At 44.8% G+C, this 5982-nt stretch overlaps 1 long non-coding RNA gene across 1 annotated transcript; it reads right to left on the bottom strand.

Annotated features, from left to right (window-relative positions):
- Positions 1 to 1675: 1675 nt before the first annotated feature.
- LOC143442980 (uncharacterized) lies at positions 1676 to 3531 on the bottom strand. The gene is made up of 3 exons (XR_013111609.1): positions 2680 to 3531; positions 2507 to 2594; positions 1676 to 1874 (listed from the first exon to the last, which is right to left on the bottom strand). It is a non-coding gene; the product is annotated as an uncharacterized LOC143442980 (long non-coding RNA).
- Positions 3532 to 5982: the final 2451 nt, after the last annotated feature.

The following is a 5982-nucleotide window of genomic DNA, read 5'->3' as shown; positions in this document are numbered from 1 at the left end:
ATTCTTTAAGATAAGAGTCTACCAGGTAAGGTAAGCTAGCATTGGGAAGCAGCCACAAAGCACTGAAGGTGCATTAAAGCAAGTGGGTGCCATTAGACTATTTGCTTCAAATCAAACTAGAGACCAATGCAGAGACCAGGTGAGTCAGTGAACCCCAAGGCCTTACTTGGAGGATGGGCCTAAGGGGAAATAAGAGACAGACTGTGTGAGATTCCCCAGAAGATTCAAGGATGATCTGAATTCAAAACACAGCACTCATGTTTAGAATCTGTGGTCCCCACAGATTCGTCACTTCTTGCAGGAGGAAGCAGGTCACTGGGGGTGTGGTTTGGAAGGTATTGAGACCTAGGGTCCTCTTGTCACTCCTCTCCTCCTGTCTGCCTTGCTGTGATCTGTTCTGTGATGCTCTCCCTGCCACCTCGATCTGAAAATGTGAGCCAAAATGAACCTTCCTTTCTTTAAGCTGCTCTGTCTGAGGTTTTGGTCACAGCTGCACGAAGCGAGCCAGTACAGACTGTGTCCAGAAAGAAGCACACATTGGTTCACAACCTCTTCGGCCCTTTTCTTCTGAAAACTGGACTCACTTGACCTTCCTTCTAGAAACTCACTCCACTCTGGGACTCTCATACTCAAGCCTTCATGTAGAGTTAAGTAGACTTGAGTTTAGATGTGGACTTTTCTTCTTGAACACAGATCTTCAGTCTGAGCCTTGATGTCTTCAAGGATAGAAAGGGAAAGACAATGCCAGCATCCGCTCTATCGACTTGCTGGCAAGATAGTGGCAGGTGCACATCAGGTCTTCAGAAACGAGGAGAAACTCCAGTGGTTGGAGGTAAGTAGCAGGGCTTTGTGAGCTCTGTTCTTACCTATGAGATCTTGATGTTTCTTGAAAGTCTAAGATTTTGTACCGGCAGCCTGGCTGTGCTCTCAAATATCCACGGTTGAGTCTCCTTTCCTTGTCCTAACTGCGGTCTGCATGACATCACCAGAGTGTCTTCAGAGTGTCCCTGTTTGTATGCTGATGTGCTTCCTGCTATGCACTCACTCAATAAACGCAGACTCTGGCCAAAATTCTAGTGAAAGGAGGCAGGCAGTGAATAAAGTAAGCATGTATATTAGGTGCTAAGTAGGTCCTCTCTGGGCATGTGGAGGGTACAAATGAGAGAAGTCATCGAAGGGTTGAAATGTTTGGAAAAAAAATGGTCGGGAAGTCCTCATGGAGAAGTGTCATCTGGGTTAATATTGTAACCTGAAGGTATTGCTCTGACACCACTGTAGCTGTCTGCTGTCAGGTCCCACGCATCTGGCCACACTGTTAGCTTTGCCTGAGAGCCTGACCTTGGACCTAAAGGACCTGAGTCGGCAGAGGCTGATGCATCGGGATGGGAACCACACCACCGAGGTGACAGGCCTTCAGCAAGAAGAGAGAAGCTGGGGAAGACTCTCTCGGGTTCACGGATGCCTTGGAGGACCTGCACACTCAGAGCGGAGCAACGACAGGGACCTCTCAGCAGCCAGGCTTTATGTTCTCATTACACAGTATGTGGTCTAATCAACATGATCAGCATTGCAGCTTGTTAGAAATACCAAACGTTCACTCCCAGCCCAGACCTACTGAAACACTCTGCATTTCAATAAGACATTGCATTTTAATGTGATTTGTTTGCACATTAAAGTACAGCTGTGCCAAATAGAGTAGAGTACACACGTCTGATTCATTTGTACATAGTTTATATGTTGTGCTGGAGGAGAAGTTGTGCTGTTGTTAGTGTAAGGATGGTATGTGGGGCAGAAGAAACTCATAGTACTTCAGTTTTCAGCCATGAATGTTACTTTTACAGTTGCTTTGTGCTTCTCAACACTGGGCTTCTTTCCTGTGGAGAGAGAAATAGAAGAAATGGATAAGAAGAGAACATTCTCAATCCTTTAGAGGTCATGGCTGTGATTTAAATTCCATTGTTGTTAACCTAGTCACGTGACTAGATATAGCTGCAAGGGAAGCTAGAAGCAATTGGATTACCAACTTACTTTTTAAAAGGATTTAAGATTTGTTTTATTTTAAACTCTGTTTCTGTCTCTGTCTCTGTCTCTCTCTCTCTCTCTCTCTCTCTCTGTGTGTGTGTGTGTGAGTGCAGGCACCCCACAGAAGCCAGAGGTGTCATACACTGGAGCTGAAGTTACAAGTTGTTGTTACCCTGATGTGAGTCCACCACAAGAGCAGTATGTATACTAAACTGTCACTACCACCACTCGCAAGTTCCTGGATTCCCCACTTCTGGTAGTGTTATACTACAGAAGAAAGGAAGAATGGATTGTGTGGTTACAAAAGGTCCTTTCTGCATCCCTTAGTAAAGCATCACAGGGACAAGCCAGGAACAAAGGTGGAGGCTGGAATGAGGACTGAAGCATAATATCAGGCAACTTGGATTGACATCTCATGATCCAGGATGTCTTGAACTTTGACAGGGAGGTGGCTTCAAGATCAGGTTCAAGTGGAAACTCTCACCTGAATGATACTGCCGAGACTCCCTGAGCCAGCTTTCTTAGGTAGCTCTTCTGCATTGCTCAGGTCCCAGACCATGCCTTGTTAAACCCTTTTTGGAAATAAGAAAGATAAAGAGTGTGTGTGTGTGTGTATACCATAGTGAATATGTAAAAGTTGGAGGTGACAGTCCTCACCTACTACATTGGTTGTGACAAGGTCTCTTGTTTACTACTGTGTCCTCCGGCGTAGCTGCTTCATGATCTGCAGATTCTCTTATCTCTACCCTCTATGTTGTAGAAAAATGGGATCACAGATATGAGCTACCATGTCGGAAGCAACATAGGTTCTGAGGATCCAAACTGAGAGCCTCGTGCGTGCCCATTAAGTTTCAGGTAGCTCTTAAGGCACCTCCCCAGCCCTGTTAAATACATTCACCAGCACCCTGCTCTTGTTTTCCAAGGCTCCAGAAAGGCGAAATAAATATTTCTTCCTCTTGAAGTATCCAGTTATCCCGAGACTGAAATAGACGTGGCAGGTGAAAAATTATAAGCCTTAGTATGTTTCAGGTTTCTCCTTCAGAACTTCACTTTAACTTTTAATAGAGGTGTCCAAGGATACAAATGGTCACTGTCTGTTTCTTCTACTTCTTCCCTGTAGTCCCACTTTCTGCTCATTTACTTTTGTATCTGCAGCCTCTGAAGAAGAGGGAGGAGTATAGACTAGGTAGAAAAGGGTTGGCCTTACAGCCAACAGCAGCAGCCAAGAAAGGACATCGTTCATGTTTTCTGCTGTGTGCAAGGCTTACGTTACTAAAGTGGAGACACCTGGAGGGGTGGCTGAGGGTAAGGGCTGTATGCAGATGTTTCTGATGATGTGGCTGCTGGCTTTAGCACATGGTCCTGGAGTTTGATGTGAATAGTGTAGCCTGTGGTGTGTGTGAGGGAGACTCTGTTTCACACTAAATCTTTCTCTGTTTCAGGGATGGTTTTCAGACTGTGTTTTTCAAACCCAGTTCCATTGGCCATGGAGCTAGTTGAGTGTGTGTGTGGGGGGGGGTTATTTGAATTCTTGTGATATAAACATCTGTTCTCTCTCTCTCTCTCTCTCTCTCTCTCTCTCTCTCTCTCTCTGTATCATACACATGTACGCAGATGCAGTTGTCTGATGCGTGCATACAGAAGTCAATGAATGATGTCAGAATGCCTGTCTCAATCTCTTCCACCTCAGTTTTTGAGACAAGGTCTCTCACTGAGCCTGAAGCTTGCTGTCTCAACTGTCCAGTGAGTCCCCAGAATCTGCCTGTCTCTCTTCCCCAGCCCCAGCACTACGGTTACATGTGCATAATACCACTCCCAGCCATTACGTTGATGAGGGGGATCTCTACTTGGGTCTTTGTGCTCACACAGCCAGCACTTCATCACTGAGCCTGTTTCTAGGATGGAGGTCTCAAGTGAGTAATGGTTTTTAATCAGTTTTATCTGTAAGGGATTGCTGATATCAATTAATAAATTGATCAACTAATATATTGATACAGGAGGGCCTACTGTGTGCTGTGCCACTCTCTGGGCAGGTGGCCCTATGCTGTTTGAGGAGTCTAGCTAAGCATGAGCCTGAAAGCCAGTAAATAATATTCTGCCACAGTTTCTGCTTCAAGTTCCTACTTGGGTTCTCGCCCTGACTTCCCTCAATGGACTATGACCTGGAGGTGTAAGTCAAATAAATCCTTTCCTTGCCTAAGTTGCTTTTTGTTGAGGTAATCTTCATGTGCAATGTGTAAAGCTTCTCTTTGTATTATTCAAATGTTGACTTGCAGCAGAGAGCTGAATACTGCCTGGCCTTTGGTATTGTTTTAATTGCTCAGCACCTACATTTTATTTTGTAAACATTCCTCCCCCATCACCTTCTGATTAGTTTAATAAAGAGCGAATGGCCTATAGCAAGACAGGAGAGGAACGGCGAAACATCCAGGCAGAGATAGGAACTTTGGTAACGAATCAAGTGTGTATGCGTGGGGAGGATGCACCGGCTGGATGCAGAGGTGGATGGAACAGGCAACAGAGGTAATGGGCCATGCGGCAGGGAGCGGAATAAAAGAGTCACGTTCGTTTAACTGAGATTAGCTAGCTGACAGGTGGCCAACTAAGGCCTAAGCTTAATAAATAAATATAAGTCTCTGTGTCATTATTTGGAAGCTGGCGGATAGAGAGAATCAGGTGATAGCGTTTGACCAGGGCATTTTGTCACAGTAACAGAACAAAGGTGTAAGAGTTCTACACTTTTAGGCAGGAAGCAGACCAGGACCAGCATGATTCTAGATGACTGCAGCTGTCTGGAGGGCAGTAACATTAACATGCACTGTGGGGCAGTGAGTGGAGTGTGGTGGGGGAGCACATGCCTAGATGGCATGAGGCCCTGGCTTCATCAGCTGCATAGATAGATAGAGAGATAGATAGAGCAAACAAATAATTTTCTGATAGATATTTTTTATAAGGTTTTCTGGGTGTGGGTCTAGACTTTGCTGGAGAAGGAGCTGAGGAGTCTGCATCCGGATCTGCAGGCAGCAGGAGGGAAACCAAGAGCCCTAGCAGGCTTGAGCTTCTGAGACCTCAAAAGCCACCCCCACTACTGACACACTTCTAACAAAACCACGCCTACTCTAGCAAGGCCACACCTCCTAACAGTGCCACTCCCTGGAAGCCTATGGAGGTCATTTTCTTTGAAACCAACATAAATGTATAATATAATTCTAAACATAGAAGAAAGAAAGAGTTTTGACATTTATCTTCATAAAGATATGAGGGCACATGCCTGTCGTTGCAGATTTTGGGAGGCTGATCTAAGAGGATCATGAATTTGTAGCCTGGGCTACAAAGGGAGACTCTGTCTCAATAAGACAACAACAACCATAAAAGAATTGAAAATGTTTAGGTCATAAATATATTTAATCTGATTCAAGTGTTGTGTACTATATACAAGTCTCAAAAAAGGAGATGATGCTCCACGGGCAGGTGCTATGTGTGTGTTTGTATGCATCAGCTAAGAAAAGAAAGGAAGAGAGGAAGGGAGGAAGGAAGGGAATAACATTTTACCATTAAAAGAATGTATGTCTGTATTCACGTGTGTGAGTACAGTGCCCAAGTAGGCCAGAAGAGAGTGTTTGATCCCTGGAACTGAAGTTATAGGCATGTGAGCTGCCCAACATAAGTGGTAGGGATCAAACTCAGGTCCCCTGGAAGAGAAAGCAGGCCTCTTAATTGGCCCCTCCCCTCTCTTCATGCTCACTTTATCATTTAAGGTCTTACGAGGTTCACAGTGCCGTACCTGTCACTACCATCTATGGCCAAAACATCTGCATCATAATTCTATCATCTCACCTGAGCTCCTAGGAACTTGCTTTCTGCCTTCAGTTAATGTGCATTTTCCTATTCTTAGGTGTCACATATAAATGACATCACCCATTTGTCCTTGTGTTTCTGGTTTATTTCATTTGAGCATAG

Source organism: Arvicanthis niloticus, chromosome 7, assembly GCF_011762505.2.
Source record: "Arvicanthis niloticus isolate mArvNil1 chromosome 7, mArvNil1.pat.X, whole genome shotgun sequence".
NCBI lineage: Eukaryota > Metazoa > Chordata > Mammalia > Rodentia > Muridae > Arvicanthis > Arvicanthis niloticus.
This window is presented reverse-complemented; position numbering and strand designations above follow the sequence as displayed.